Here is a 14240-nt window from a genome sequence, read left to right on the forward strand (position 1 = left end):
TGTGTGTGTGTGTGTGTGTGTGTGTGTGCTCTCAGGTGTGTTTGTGTGTGTTTTCCTTGAGGCACATGTGTCTGGCTGTGTTTAAGCTTGGGTTAAAGCAGCCGGTGTGCCCCTCTCCAGAATAGAGGATTTCAATAAAAATGACAGGTCATACAAAGACAATGTCGCGCCTTGATAGTAATAGCTAGTCTGTCTTTTATGGGGCACAGAGAGAAGACAAGGCTCCTATTCAAATAATAATTGCTCACAGTTAATCATTGGTGCCTGCGTGTCATGAGACTGGGCAAATTTTGCTTTGGGGGGAAATTAGAGTGTGATTGTACAACGGCGGTGGGCACCGAAGTCACGCATCAAATTAAAGATAAGAGAAAGTAGCATGGGGATTTTATTGCACTGGATTCATTAGAATTTATTCTTTGACACAAAAATCAATACACCTGGGAGGACAATTTCAAGAGCATTGGTTAAAGGGGAATACCACTTAATTTAAGAATTCCCACATTGCCGGTGGCTAGCTGAAACCTTGTATCTCCTATTCTGCCTCCCCCACCCCCGCCCCCTCTTCCCCTCTTTAATTGATATCAGACATTGTCTCCCAGCTGAAAATGTTTCCAAACCACAGATGTTAAGTTTCCTTCTGGGGCAAATTGCTTAAAGTGATTGTATAATGGAGGTCGCACAGAAGTCAGGTGTCAAGCCGAAGATGGAGGAAGCAAGCCGAGAGGGAAGTTGGATATTGTGTGGGGAATTTAATACATTCAATTTCACATTTTAACACCGAAAATTAAAGCACATGAGAAGAATGAGAATACGGGATCAGGATAATTCCATTCATTTTCACCTTGGACCCCTTTTTCCCATCTGCTTCCATCAAACTGATCAACTCTGACCAAAATCTCATCAGCTGAAAATCAAAAGTAGCTCTGCAGCGAAGCAAAGCTTTGGACTGAAATGACTGGTTTAGTGGAAAATAATGGGAAAATAGGGTCCAGATCAAAAATGGTCAGAATCCTCCTTTAAAGGGGAAGCCTACATACAGATATTATACATTTCCCGCTTTATAACTGTTCCTGTCAGCTTTGTTCCACATGGAGAAAATGATTCACAGAACTAGGGCCACATCAAAACTTTGGAAACTCTCAGGCGCTTTATTGAGGATGAATACTCAAGATAAGGAAATGTGATTTCTTTTCACCTAAAATGACCTACATCTGATTTTTTTTTTTTTTTTTAATCACAGGCACACACAAAAAAGCTGCAAAATCTGGGTCATATTTTTATCTTCTTTTAGAAATCCAAACAGGGAGAGTCCACGAACCAGGACATACATGGTTTTTAGTCTGTTCCCACTGTACAGTCTCTATCTCTTCTCTGACTCCATTCGCTGTGTGTTAAGGAAGTTTTGGGGACACTGGCTCAACTTCAACTGTTAAAGAAAAATCCATCCTAAGCCCTTTTCTTATATTGCATTTTTGCAATATAAGAAAAGGGTACAAAGATAATGTATAATTTTGAAATATACATATAGTAACAGCATTTACACTTAAATTGGCATAAAACAAGAGTGGTCTCTCTCTTTTTCTCACTTATGAGAAAATAACTACACACACACACACAGATGTTGTTATGGAACCTATAATTCAGTATCCACCAGCACCAACAATCTATCAAGGACCCCTGAATGTGTTCTTAAATTATATAACCACCCGAAAACCTGTTGCATTCCTCGACTTGAAAAAGAGGGAAGGACACAAATAAAGCAATGCATCTTCAAACTCAGTTGGCACACAGTGATTCTGGACTTTGTTCACAGGGCAGGAGAGGAAAGGAAAGAAAGAAAGAAAAACAAAGATGAATATGAGTCATCAGTCATCCAGACTTCTCAAACTTTCCTTACTGTTGAAACTTCTGAAACTTCTGAAACTTTTCTTTTTTTTTTTTTTTTTTTTTTTTTTTTTTGAAACAGTGTGATGCAAATGGTCAGAGATTAAACAGTGATGCAAGCTGGGACCAGGCCCTTAATGTAGTATTGATGAAGAAACAAAGTTAGAAAAGACACAAAAGAAAGAATGTGATAGGATCAAGCCAGATTCTGTGAGACATTCCTAACTCTATCTAAAAATCTGTGGCATGATGTGACCAAATGAAAACAGACAGCCATGCATGAAAAAGGGGCAACCCGTATCGAAGTCTTGGAACTTTTCTTCTAAGTCCTGCGATCGTTAGCAAGCTGCAGAAATGATGCAACGTTTGTGCAAAGACACTATTTTTTGTGTGCGTGTCTGCTTCAGTCTGGTGGTTAGCCAGACAAATGTGGGGTTGAGAAGTGCATGTCTTCTGCTTGGTTCAGTGTTACAACTTATTCTTAGAAGCTTTCTTTCCCCCTGTTTTACACATTTGCCTTTGCACTAGTCAAGCATGTGTGTTTTGCCCTTTCTTATTCTGCCTGTCTGATTTTATACATCTCATTCTTTCAGTTTTCTTGTTAAAAACTTATATTTTTCTTTTTCTCTTACTGTCTTTTTTCCTGTAAATATATATACAGTGGTCCCTCGTTTATCGCGGGAGTTACGTTCTAAAAATAACCTGCAATAGGCGAAATCCGCGAAGTAGTCAGCTTTATTTTTTACAATTATTATAGATGTTTTAAGGCTGTTAAACGCCTCACTACACACTTTATATACTTTTCTCAGACAGACATTAACATTTTCTCACTTTTCTCTCTTATTTAAACACTCTCAAAGTTCAAACCTTCGTAGAAAAATGAGTCCAGTATTATAGAATGAACGCATTCTGTACTGTACAGGAGACACGGCACGGAGGAGATTGATTGACAATGGTCTACAGTCCCTTAGCCAATCAGGACGCAGAACACAATGCACGGGCTCTCCCTTAGCCAATCAGGACGCAGAACACAATGCGCTGTAAAAAAAAAAAAAAAAAAAATTGCACTAAAAAAAATCCGCGAAACTGCGAGGCCGCGAAAGATGAACCGCGTTATAGCGAGGGACAACTGTATAACACATAGCTATGTATTATAAAACAATATTGTGCTCTTTCCAAACCAACAGCAAAAGCAAACTAACTAACAAACTACAACAAACCAGGCAACAGTGTGGTTGTGGTTTAAGTGCATTTCTTAAAAAATAAATAACTAAATAAATTAAAAAATCATGTATGGAAAGACCCAAAATGAACACTGTAAGCTGACTACTTGGTTATAGTAAGTATATTATTTAAACAATATTTGTATAGGAATGACTCTGTCCCAAGCTTTTTGATCCATTAGCAGGTAAACACTGTAACCATGTTCAGGTGGTTTCCACTGCATAGAGACAGATAGACAGATAGCGAGATAGACAGATATCATAAAACTCAAACTGGTGTAGTCATAATTATAAAAAAAAACATTTTTTAAAATCTGATAATGTGTGTCAAGATAAGTTGCTAGCATAAAAACAAACAAACAAACAAAAGAAAGAAAAAAAAGTGGTGATGGTGCAGGACGAAGTGGAGCCGGCCAGTGCTCGTTAGGGAAAACACTGTAAAAAGTGTCAGAGGCTGATATAATCTGTCAACAAACAGGTGTTAAAATAGGTGAGTTAAACAGCCTGATGCTTCACAACTGTTTTGATGTGACTGACTTGGCTGTTTATTGATGGTTTGCAGTATTCAGGGTCTCAACTTGGCTGTTATAAATACTGACCTTATCTATAATCCCGCCCCCAGCCCCTGACAGATAGATAGATAGATAGATAGATAGATAGATAGATAGATAGATATACTTTTATTGATCCCAAACTGGGAAATTCTTAAATATAAGCGGTATAAGTGGTTCTTTCTTGTAGCCCAGCAAAGAGTTGGTGCCACTCTGGAACCAGATATCCTGGTCAAAAGCTGGTTCTTTGGCTATCAAAACACAAATAACTGGGTCAAGATGAGGCACCAGCTCCAAACCAGCCGTCAAACATCCTTGGTGGAAAAAGGGTGAGAGGCACTTGTCTGCTCTGTGCTCATTCTTCTCTCTTTATTATGCGGAAAACACACAATTTCTTTGGCAATTGCTGTCTTGTGGTGACACATGTGGTGTTAACGTGATAACAAAATGCTGGGGAAATGAATTCACCACGGGATCAGTGAAAGTGGAAAGATCCATTTAAGTGGTAATCCTCATGTTCCTCTTTTTTTTTCCTTTTTTGTTTGTTTTTGGTTTTGTTATTTCAAAGAGTCCTTTGTTGAGCAGCACTCATTGCTACAGCCTTTTGTCTTCTTAATTTTGTCTGCATCATTGGTGCCACGTTCCCATTGCTGTGGTGTTTCTGCACTTCCAAAAGATCACCAGAAGGGACTGACATTTAATTTCCTTGGATTTTCTGCTGATAAAGTTTTAACAGACAGTCTACGGGGAGATGCTCTGCTTTTTCCCAGTATGTGAGACCACCTCCAGGGGGTGACGTAGAGCGATCAATGGGACTTTTCCAGAAAATCAGCTGAAATAAGTATAAGATAAGTAATCAGGTTAAAATGACCAGACAGTGGTTAAGAATAAACACATTTATATGGAAAAAAGAAAAAAAAGATCACTTTTTTGCACCCTCTGGTTATGCAAACAGTCAACAGCACACAGCCTCAATGCTAGTGGAAATCTTCTGACGTTAGTTGCCATCATTTCACAACTACTGGTTTCATGTCAGCTTATAAATATGTCTTCATTATAAATATTGGGTTGTGTAACAATGGTCTACAGAGAGAGAGAGAGGGATGCTGTTTACCTCAGTAATAATAGCAGTATGCTTTATTACTGCTAGAAAATATGCTCAAAGACCGTTTTACTGATCCACCCTGCTGTGTGGAATAAGTAAACCCCTGTATTCCTGAGTGCTACTATTCATACATTAGTTAACGATTTTATTTTCAAGAAAGTAGATCAGGTCCTTTATAAATGTTGTATCCTCCATTTCTGACCAGGAGAATGAAAAAAAGTGTCCCTTTGTGGATTCTGTAATGAAAATCAAGTCACTATTCTGTTCTGATTCCCTCAATATCTGTTTCTGAGCTTAACAACCACAATTTCTAATAGTGCACATTGCAATACTTTGTCTCAATGTACTATCACCTCAACTGGTTCTGTGATCAATGAGCTGTTGAACTGGTTGCTTGCATTATCGGGCTTGCTTTATTCGGTGTGAGTGGGATGATTTTTTAACGGTTCTGCATGTAGGTCTCATACAGGCCATTTCTGATGGATGGATAATGATGGAGATACTTGACATGACATGTTGCACGGAGACGTGAGCTGCATTCAGATTTGATCATTAGTGTAATGGGCTAGTGCACGATTTTCAAGGCCCATGACTGTCAATGGTGGAAGATTTTTTTGGATAGGTTGTGTACTGAGCCTGTACATTAGCTATACATTCATATAAATCTATGGTCATTATAACCAGAGTAAAATTCACTGTGTTACATGTAAAGTAGGAGGAGGGGGGAACATAAATGTGGTCACCCGAATGCTGTGTCAATCGGGGCCTGCAGGCCACTAGCACTCAGCACTGCCCCTGATGTCCAAAAGACTGTACTGCACCATCTTGTTTGTGTCTCACAGCAGGCAGTGGCTGTGGCCTGGCTTTCGCACTATATAGGCTTTGATTTGGCTTTCAGCAGGTGGCTCTTTTCTTTGTCTGCTCAGCCACTGCTCATGCTTACTAGCCTTTTCTTCTTGTATTTATTAGCTGCTTGGGACGGAGCAACTCAATATAACCTGGGCTCAGTGTGTTGCTACAGTAAGTCTGAGGGCTCCTCTGTGAGACTGAATGCACCGGATTAGCCAAGAAGCTACGTGGCACTGAGGCTGGAGATGTGTTTATTTATTGTTGCTCTCCACTACTGCAATAATGCAGACCCTTGAGTGGCTATAAAGCAACGGTGCCCTTGTTCTGGACACGTCTGTCACTGCTGATGGAAACATTCAAATCAGGATCAGGCTGTTTTCCCAAAGCCTCGCTGCAGCCGCGCAGTGGAGGTCTGAAAGAATTTAATGGCTCATGGCTGTAAGGAAGCTACAGGATGGTCCTTCATTTGACTACAGTTGCAAATGCACACATATTGGCATACACACACACACACACACACACACACACACACACAGTAGCTGTCTTTCTAAAACTTAATGTCTCACATAAAAACATCTAACTCTCATCTATGTGCATGCACATTTTCTCTCTCTCTCTTATATACGCACACGTACACACACACACACACACACACACACACACACACACACACACACACACACGCACACACACACACACACACACACACACACACACACACACACACACACACACACGCAGAGTCAGGCCACTGGTCTTTTTAGTTAATTGAAGCGCTGAGTGAGTGTGTGTTACAGCAGGTTGCATCATTTGTCTTCCTGTCAGTTTGTACAAGGGGCCTGATCCCACTGCCTGCATATTCATGACCATCAAGTCATATAATACCTCGTGGGTGTGTGTGTATGAAGGACATATCAGGAAAAACAATGAGAGAAACAGCAGTGATTATGAGACACAAAGGAGAAGAGGACCTCATGATGGTTGCAGTTAATAAATTAAGCAAAAAAAGAATGAATGTATGGAGCGAGAGCAATTTTACCATTTGACTTTTTCATCTGTTTTGCTGCCCTCATTTGTACAACGTAATCTGTCACCCCAACAATTTTTTCACTCATTCCAACTGTGTCCCAGTTGTGATTTGGTCTGTACATTTTTTTTCTTCTCTTTGTGTTATGCCATAATATAGGAAATATTTCATACTGCATTAGGAGTTCATTCCTCTAAATCTGGAGACCAGCAACGGGTTTTTGTTAGTTTTTGTTTAAAGTGTGCCCTGTGGTTGTATTAATGTCATGTCCATAAACAGCTGTTTTCACTGGAAATGCACTTCAACATTGTTTCATCTTTTTTCGAAACCCATTAAAAGTAGAGTTACTGATCTACATACACAGTACTTACCAGATTATTTTCTTCAGATTTCATGACTTTAACACTGATTTTCTCTTACATTATTCAGTACTTTCAATCAACTTGCTGTTTCCTTATAGACACATGAAGTATTACAGACATAGTATTTATGTACCTAAGTATTTATGTATTTATGTATTTATGAACCTATTCTATGACAGTACACAACCTAGTCACCAGAATAAAATGCTGTAGTTTTTCCATTTCTGCAAAACATTTTCCATTTCTGCAAACAAATGGATAAAGCGTTGCAGAAGCGCTGAAATGTCAATGCTTCTGCACCAAAAATACATTGCATAACTTAACTTTAACTTCAACTTTTGTTAGCTCGTTCACTACTTTTGCCACTTTAGTTTGCTTTGCTTAGGTTAGGTTAAGGTTAGAAAGAGGCTGTGGTTAAGGTTGGGACAGTTTTGTTGTCATGGTTAAGGTAAGGAAATGTTAGCTAATGTTAGCACTGCTCTTGCTTTACACGGGAATCATAACTCCATGCGCTTTATATTATCTCAAAAAAATGTCTCAGCAAATCTGCTGCAAAAATATAAAATGAGCACATTTTATTCTGGTGACCAGGCTGCAGTATGATACATAATCAACAGATTCAACTTGGCGCAGTGACAGTTTCGTGTCAAAAGGCTTTGCCGAGGTGCGCCAAAAGCTCGCCATCTGAAACCACGTCTACTTTCAGCGCAAGGCGGAGCGGAGCTGGCGCAGTGGAAGTTTGGCTGGCTGGCGCACATCACCAAAACCTCACGATCAGCACAAACGGTGCCGATCTCCTTTGATCTGACATCAGCTGTGACGGGACAGTTGATATGGAGATATATGTATGTGCTGATTGTGATCGTAGCATTGAATAGTGTTTTTTTTCGGTATTTATTGCATTGTTCATGTGTCTGACATTCCGGAAGCCTGCCTGTGAGGTTTTGGTGACGTGTCCGCACTGCTCGCCGGTCTCCGCTCCGCGCCTGTCTCCTGAGCTCCGCTCCGCCTGCGGCAGTAGACCTCCATGTCAGCTGTGTAAACTTTCATTACGCCTTCACGCAGCGCATTTTAAAGGCGAGGACAGGGGCTCATTTGATTGGTTAAATGTGACTTTATGTCTTTGCACAATGTGGTTTCCTATAAGTAGGAGCAAAATTTAACCCTGAATTGCCCAGTAACCCAGGATAATATTTTGTCATGTCAGTTCTAAAATTCAAAATTACAGTTAACTGATGGCAGCTTAGCCTTTTTGTTGTAGCATTTCTTTACAAGTAAGCAAAATACTAGTGAAAGACAGTTATTTACTATAATATTCTGTTTCCTTGGCTTTGTTTATTGCATATCGCTGCTGTTGAACCAAAACCTTGTATCTAAATAATATCAGCGTTTCAGAAACTAAGGAAAACAGTCTTGTCTGTAAGTTGATGACTGTATATTTTTCAGTTCATATAATGTGTTTTGTAAAGGTTTCACCTTAAGGGTTGTAGAACGTTCTGAACCTATAGAGGAGCATGTCAAGTCAGGCACACACAGCCTGCGACTCTAAAAATACACAGTGTCATGAGAAGGAACAGGCTGTCTTGCATTTTTGACAATGACATACGAGTCTAATTAATTATCAATTTATCTGCATGTGATCGCTGCTTCCTGGCTCCCAAGTTGATCAGTTCCTTCATCTTTTCTATGTATAATACAGTAATGTTTAACTTCTTAGCAACCTGGCGAACAACTTAACAGCTAACAAACATAACTCATAGCATGTTGCAAAGATACCCAGAGGCAGTGTGCCTTATCATAAAATTCTACTAAATGTCATAAGAGCAATTTATTGATACATTCTGTGTTTGCAAAAAATATTCATATCCTTTGCCTTTTCACATATTTTGATGAGCTGCTTAGTTGAGGAGGATTTATGTCTTCCATTGACCTCCAAAGTTGGACTCTAATGTCATCCATAAATGAACCGTATATTTTAGACTGTGCAGTTTTCTGATGAAGAATTCCCTTTACCCTCTAAAATCCCACTGAATCCCACTAATATCTAGTGATGGAGAGCCTCAAGAAAGAGAGAGAAAGGAAAACATCACTCTGAATCACGGAATGCAAACCAAACATGAGATCTAAGTCGTGTGTGTCAAAAATGTTCAGCCTAATTTTGGTTTCAACAAACCAAAGGGGGTTGAATTTGAATCAGTGTGGAACATAGATTTGTTGTACTTTAATTTTAGGACTAAACTGCTGTTATCAAATTCTCTTAGACAATGTTTGTATGGCATAAAATTTAGCAGTATCTGGTTAATAAAATGGACCTGATTTATATAAAATGACATTTATCACCACATACAGTTTAATAGTGCCACTGTCTCAAATGTAGTTATGCTGGTTAAAATGTGCTCTTAAAGATCACAACAACTTTGTTTTTGCCCCTTGTCTGTAAATTCATCCATTCAGTCAGTTTGTTGAGAAATCATTTTGACTTTGTGCCTGTCCCTCATGTGAAGATCACTTTTCTGTTAGGGACTGAAAAGATTTGGGTGATTAGCCAACTGTAAGGTGTCTGCCTGAGACGCAGACCTCTTGTCACACCACTCAAACTCCGCTTCATACTTCAGTAGACTAATTGGCCTGTAAATCATTTATGATTCAAACAGTGACAGTTGGTGTCCATCCAGCCTAGCGGGACGTTGGGTTGTCTGATAGGAGACAGCGTGATAACAACAATAAAATGATACCAACAAGCATGACTTGCAACTGCTTGAAAAATGTGTGTGTGTATTTGTGTGTGTGTGTGTGTGTATGTTTGTGTGTACCACTGTCTTCTCCTCATTATGACACAGCAGATTCTCAGTCTTTTATTCTGGGCAATGGCCAGCCAAAGGAGAGAAAGAATGAAAGAAAGAATGAAAGACAAAAATCATATAAAACCTATATTCACAAGCAAAATTCAAGATGAGCTGAGCAGAAGATGAAACCTTGTTTTTATCTTGTGACGTTATGTTGATATGAAACACATTTTTGGTTCAGAAACGTTGACATTTTGAAGTATTTGTTGGGTTGCAGGAATGTAAAATGGCAACATTTTTTTCTGGCAACCTTGTTGCTTACTCTTTGCTTTCTGCTTTTGATCAGATCAAGCTAAAGTTAAAGTTTCTTGTCCCCTTATGTCTTTCTGCTTTGGCTTCTCCAGAATATTACTTGCAACCAATCAGTAGTGTTCTCCACAGATATATTACGATATTCCCGCCTTTTGTCAATCACTAACCGGTCAAGTGAAGAGACAAATCAAAGCAAGCTGCTTCTGCCAGCTATACTTTGTAATTAAATAGAAAATAAAGCTTGACTTCACACCATTAGGCATAGAATAGGTGCCCTTCTCTATAAAGTGATTTTTACATTTATCTCAAAAATATTTGCTTTAAAATGTATTAAGAGGAGGGGGAAAATAACTATTGCCTAAGCTGTCAAAAACACTGGAAAACCATCTACAGTGGGCTGAAAAGTCAAGGGAATGAGCAAAAACTGCAGTCACCCTGGAATTGTCCTTTAACGTTGCCGCTGCAAACTCCAATCTCCAGCCCCTTGTCGGGAATCATCAATCAGTCACCGTGGCAACAGGCTTAACGAGCTGAGGGGACACTCCATCAAAGAATTTGCAAAGCATGTTACAGTCGTATTTGACCAGTCTCTGTATGGTTCTTAACCCTGTGCCCATAACACTGCATACATAACACTGACCGAAGTTTTATGGTGTTATTACATAGAAGTCCAAGCACACTGGGGGAAATGACCGGGGATAATTAGAATTATATTTATGTTGGCCGTTACATGCCATTAATTTCTGGTGGCCCTGTAGCGTCCAGATTTAGAGTAGGGGATGATGGGAATTGTAACTTTGGGATATGGGGGTTGTAAATTACTATCGCTGGTTGAATGCAACTCTCCAGGCTTCCTGATTCTGAAATCACTGCATGGAAATATTTGCATAACCTCAAATTGTTGATACTTTGTATGATACAAGATTAAAATGAATTTAATCAATTTTGCTCTCAGATATTGCATGTTGTCACTTAATGCTTTTTTTTCTATTGTAGGCTATATTAATCAGGTTTACAGCTTAGAGGTGGAACGGACTTTAACTTTAAATGGGAGCTCTAAAGAACAATCACAAGCTCTTATGAGTGAATTAATTCTGTGTGAAGAAAGTCTGAATTTGAACATAAAACTCTTGTGATGAAGCTGAACATTTTAAGTGGGTGGTAAGTATTCTTACAAATTTGACTCTGTCTTTGCAAACGGCCACTTTGGTTTTTTGTGCAGTGTTTTTTCTAATATGTGTTTTAAAAAGCTATCACTGCTTGTTTATTGTCACATATTTTGTCCGTTTGCATATTAGATATATTTGATATTTGATTGCTATTATTACCAGTTTCCTTGGTGGTTGATGTCCATATTCCAACTTGCAATTATTGGGTGACAAACCCAGTTTCCCTTCCTGGGGATTAATAAATCATTGTTGTAAAAAAAAAAAAAATGTATACATCATTACAAGCAGCCTTAGAGTTTATTTGTATGATACTCTGATACCTGAAGAGTTACTCTCCTTTCTCTTGCTGTGACCCTGTGACCTCCCTGTGGAGGTCAGAGGTCAGGGTTAATAGCGTAACAGCAGCTTTGAAGCTGGTGGGGATTAAGTGTCTTGCTCAGGGACACTTCAACAGAATGGATGTTTGCTACTTTGACTTCAAGGTGCTGTCAAGATGCTTTCACATGACATGTTATAGGTGAGGGAATAAGAATTTAAAGCAGGAAGTACTCAATTTCCTTGGTCAAAACTCACCCTGTAAAACAGTGTAATGAGAAGTAAAAGTGAAGTCTCACCCTTGTGGTGACATTAGACATAAATAAATCTAACCATCTGAGGCTCGGTAAGAAAGAGTCCAACCACACATTTGGGAGGTGGACTCATATACCTTGTTCACATCATGCTGGGTTAACCCTGAATAAAGTCTGCTTTGTGTAAAATAAATAAATAAATAAATGAATAAATAAAATTAAGAAAGTACTTTTCTCCTTGCTGTAATTACAAATAGACTCAGATATCAGTGTATGCCAAATTGTGGAAGTAGGTCTGTACAGATGGCAAAACATGGCACTGAATCAACCAAAATTACAATGATCAGTTGCACTCACACTATAACAATAGTGGAACTATTATCACAGGGATGCCTGACCTGTGGCGGCCAAGCATTCATAGCGATGTCGCTTTTTGATCCTTCGATTAACACTTCAAACTTGTATCGACATCTTATCATTTTGTTCTCATGATTACAATAAAGTGAAGGTGGCAATAGACTACATAGTAAAAAACATACTGATGTCAAAAAAAGAACAACTCTATAAAGAACAGCAAAGAACTCAAAAGAATATAAAATAAAGAACTCCATAAGGCAGCCCCTATTATCACCATGATTTTATTATATAACAAATGAAAATGTTTTCCTCATCACAAAAGATAGTCAATGTCAGTGGCAAAGTTCAATGTTTTATTCATTCATAGTAAACTTACCTACTCACTCAATTATTTCCTTAAGCAGAAGAAGTTTGTAGTTTGCTTGGTGCATTTTCTATCTGACAGCATGGCTGAACTGGATATTAATGACAGCCATGCAAAACAGCCCTATTCTTCTTTGCCGATGACTCAATATCAATTACATTAAATAGAATGTATAATACACATCATGTTCAGTCAGCATATAGAGAAAGCCAATTATTCCACTGTAATTATCCTCTATCAAAATTCCCTTCAATAACAGAGTAGCTCTTGACAACAAAGACCAGTTATTTCCCCACTGTGCTCTGTTTGATACTGTACATTCCCCCAAAAGAAAATTCCACACACACAAAAAAAAAAAACTTCAAAAATAAAAAAGAACAAGAGCATCAGGGAAGCTCTGTGGGTTGTAAAATGCTTCATTTTGTGATGCTTGAATACATCCCGCAGTAGATACACACAGCACCACCTCACTCTATCACATCCCTCCTCTGGGAAATTCTTCAAGGAAGAGTTGCTCATTGTATGTAGCCTAGAACCCAAATTAAAAATGTCTCTCACGAGCAACGGGGTCATTAAAAACATATTGGTACTCTTGTCATGCACAAGGCCGCCATAACTTGGCCTGTGGTCCATTATGGGTCCTGACCTATCACTTGAGAAACCAGACCTCAGATTACAGCACATTTCCGTCTATCACGATGGTCACTGTGTCAGGCGTGATCAGGCGCTTGTTGCCACATAAATTCTTGCCATGTCTTGTCCGAGAGAGAGGCTACACTACACGTTTGACCCCGACCAATCAGTGCACGACGTCTTTCAGGATGTAGTGTGACATTCACAAGTCGTTGCAGAGTCTGGCAGCCAGAAACAGATCATTGGAGTTGTCACACTAAATTCTCACATTCTAGACTTTATGGCGAGTTGTCTTGGCCCATCCTGTTTGAAAAATCTCAGCACTTGGAACATGTCATAATACATGGTTTCACCCTCTGAAACCTTGGAAAAATCACTTGATTTCTTTGAAAAACACTTGGATAAAAAGACAATGAACAAATTAGGAAGGAATGACCTGGTAAATGAGCATGAAACCTGTAAAAAGCTGGGAAAAAGACTAGAAAATTACCAAAACATTTGTAAAACCATTCACAGAAAAAACAGTATAAGAAAATTTCAAGCTGTCTCAGGTGAAAAAATGAGTATGAGAAGTGACACCAAAGGTATTGCCATCTCTAAATAGAAAGCACCTCAAGGACTGGCAATGGATCCAGCCAGTTCCCACATGATTGAAGATCAGGGAAGGGACTGGGATTGGACTGCGTCTGTCCATCCTTCTGTCCGTCATGGATGATTTTTGAGCCTCTTTTGGACAAAACTTGGTGAAATGATGGATTTGACACTGGGGTCCAGCATTTTGAATATGAACCTAATTGGCCCACCACAGCACAACCATCAGGCCAACAGGACAATAAGCTTCATCCTCACTGTATCGGACACTATGAAACATCGGGGATTAATGTCTTTTTATGTTATCCAGAATCCACAAAATGAAACTGACTGGCCCACTGCAGCGCCACCAACAGGCCAAAAAGTCCCCAAGCTTCAAACTGCAATGTCTCAGCCACTGCACATCACACATAAGACAAAAATGTGCAAATTTACAAAGCCCTTATGAAAGGAAACCA

At 39.1% G+C, this 14240-nt stretch overlaps 1 long non-coding RNA gene across 1 annotated transcript; it reads right to left on the reverse strand.

The window, feature by feature from the left end:
- Nucleotides 1-253: 253 nt before the first annotated feature.
- LOC115367060 (uncharacterized) lies at nucleotides 254-13396 on the reverse strand. Its single transcript, XR_003928884.1, has 3 exons — nucleotides 13297-13396; nucleotides 4046-4052; nucleotides 254-264 (listed from the first exon to the last, which is right to left on the reverse strand). It is a non-coding gene; the product is annotated as an uncharacterized LOC115367060 (long non-coding RNA).
- Between the last annotated feature and the right edge of the window lie 844 nt (nucleotides 13397-14240).

Source organism: Myripristis murdjan, chromosome 10 (assembly GCF_902150065.1).
Source record: "Myripristis murdjan chromosome 10, fMyrMur1.1, whole genome shotgun sequence".
NCBI classification, from domain to species: Eukaryota; Metazoa; Chordata; class Actinopteri; order Holocentriformes; family Holocentridae; genus Myripristis; species Myripristis murdjan.